General features: G+C 39.7%; 1 long non-coding RNA gene across 1 annotated transcript in view; it reads right to left on the bottom strand.

The window, feature by feature from the left end:
* Positions 1–437: 437 nt before the first annotated feature.
* LOC119418095 overlaps positions 438–2,678 on the bottom strand; it is a 2,523-nt gene continuing 282 nt past the window's right edge. Inside the window, exons 2-3 of the long non-coding RNA XR_005187174.1 lie at positions 714–791; positions 438–458 (exon numbers count right to left, since the gene is read on the bottom strand). This is a non-coding gene — a long non-coding RNA (uncharacterized LOC119418095). The remainder of the gene's footprint in view (positions 459–713; positions 792–2,678) is intronic.

Below are 2,678 nucleotides of genomic sequence, written 5' to 3'. Positions count from 1 at the left end.
CTGGACGAGTCATCGAGGAGCCTGGACCTGGACCTAGAGGAGTCATCGCGGCGCCTGGACCAGATGCTGGATCCACTGCCTGACCTAGTACCATTTCAATTTATCTTAATTACTTCCATATTTTATCACTGACATATTACAAGACCATGTCATAAAACAAATCCAAGTTAACCATTACTGGATGGCCAACAATAAGGACTGGGAAACAACCAGAAGAAGCTAACTGTTACTGATGTGGCGCCTTTTGCCGTTTCTTTACCTGCAGCGATAGCCATCGTGAATTTCATCACTGGCGCAACTGTATACTGCATGTCGGGATTCTGAAATAAAATTAGTTTTTATTTCAAAAGACCTGATAAAATAAACAAATAATGGTTTAAAGTGTAATGAGTACAATGTACACTCACTGGGCGGTGACAGGTACTTGTGCTGAGGTGCTGTGCTTGAATATTGAGGGCCTAAAAACAAAAGACTATTCAGTGATGCAAAATAATTAAGATGAAACAAAAAGGTGAGCGTTAGCTGTGACAAATCCTTGAGGAAGGAAAATGTTCACTTCCTCAAGGACCATTAGAACGCTCCACAAAGCCAGAAAAGTCTAAAAGAAATAAAAACATGTGGGTCTGTGTGTAAATCATTACCAAAGTGGACTGGATGAGTGGAGCAAGGAAAAGATATGAATACTCACGAAAAGCGACCTCATAAGTACTCACTAGCTTTGTTCAATAGGTCGGTGTCCTGAATGGGAGGGATCTTCTGTGGCGCTATCGGGTAGTCTGGCAGCTTGACACCTATACAGAGGTAATTTAAAAAAAAAAAAGCATGCCCATTTTAAATAAAAGGGCTTACTACACTGCCTGGCCAAAAAAAAAGTTGCCACCTGGATTTAACTAATCAAATAGTTACAAGCCTCCTATTGGATAATTACTGCATGGGCGATTATCTTTCATCTGGCAACAAGTTATTTAACCCCAAGTGGTGCAACGAGTTGCTTCTCATTTCTTAAACAATCATGTTTAAAGACACATCACGTGGTCGTGGAAAAGAAGTCAGTCTGTTTGAGAAGGGTCAAATCATTGGCATCAAGCAGAGAAAACACCTAAGGAGATTATAGAAACTACTAAAATTGGGTTAAGAACTGTCAAACGCATTATTAAAAACTGGAAGGATAGTGGGGACTCATCGTCTTCGAGGAAGAAATGTGGCCGGAAAAAAATCCTGAATGATCGTGATCGGCGATCACTTAAACGTTTGGTGAAATCAAATTGAAGAAAAACAGTAGCACTCAGGACTATGTTTAATAGTGAAAGTAAGAGCATTTCCACACACACAATGTGAAGGAACTCAAGGGACTGGGACTGAACAGCTGTGTAGCCTTAAGAAAACCACTAATCAGTGAAGCTAACTGGAAAAAAAGGCTTCAATTTGCTAGGGAGCATAAAGATTGGACTCTGGAGCAATGGAAGGAGGTCATGTGGTCTGATGAGTCCAGATTTACCCTGTTCCAGAGTTAGGGGTTCGAATCCACCAGCAGTCACATGTCGAAGTGTCCCTGGGCAAGACACTGAACTGCTCTTTGCCTCTGATGTGTGTCCCATCAGTTTATGAATGTGATAAAAGCTCTGATTAGTCTCTTTAAAATGATTTGTTCAATTAGCTTTGTAGAGATCTAGTAGAGTGCTGTATGAATGGGTACATGAGGACACAGATTGTAGTGTAAAGCACTTTGAGTATTTCGATAAGATAGAAAGGCACTATATAAGTGCAGTCCATTTACCATTAACAACATATAAACACAGAACACTGCTGCGGCGGAGGCTGCCAGCGCTAGTTTTTTTCTTTCCGACCTGTCAATCAATCCAGTAGGCGTGTCAGCAAATGACCAATCGGTGACCTCAATTTGCCCCGAAGGTAAACGCCCCTTGTCTGTGAAGCTGCTCTGCAGCTGCTCAGGGTGGATGCTCGAGTATCATGTCTGAACCCTCTGCGTACAGTACACGTGTACGTATGCATGAACGGACGTACGCGGGACTACACTGGGGGCTTAAAGTTTATTAATGGTTAAATGAATTTACTTCATTAGAATCAGACTTCAGATTTATTAATAAATCAGGGTGATGTAAAACAGGGTGAAATACTAAAAACAAGAACATATTTGCTTTGATTTTCTATGGACATCATCAAATGTCTTGAAACTTGTACTTGTATATGTAAAGATTGCCCAAAAAACAAACTTACATTTATTTTGTACAGTTACAGCTGTTAATAAATGTGCCTGTGTGACAACTGGGATAAACCTTTGACTCTGAAATCTATTTTTTAAATTATTTTATGGAAAGAAAATATAGATATACATCGTATATCACGATTTATCTTAAAATATCGAGATATTCATTAAGGTCTATATCGCGCAGCCCTACTCCAGAGCTGCATTTGTAGTGCAACTCCTTTTTGATTTAGTCGCCATGTCCTGGTCCTCCTCATCCTCCTATGCCTGACTAGTCAGGTTGTAATTTTCACACTCACAATGCTAAAAGTGAGATAATAAAAAAATTAATGAAAAAAAAAACACAATTCAACAATAAACAACAAAAAAGGTTGAATCATGTCATCTGGACTTTGTTTTTTTTTTTAAAAAGAAACGTTTCGCCCCTCATCCAAGAGGCTTCGTCGGTCTG

Source organism: Nematolebias whitei, chromosome 12 (genome assembly GCF_014905685.2).
Source record: "Nematolebias whitei isolate Nwh7 chromosome 12, NemWhi1, whole genome shotgun sequence".
NCBI classification, from domain to species: Eukaryota; Metazoa; Chordata; class Actinopteri; order Cyprinodontiformes; family Rivulidae; genus Nematolebias; species Nematolebias whitei.
Note: the sequence above shows the minus strand (reverse complement) of the source record. Positions and strands in the feature narration are given on the sequence as shown.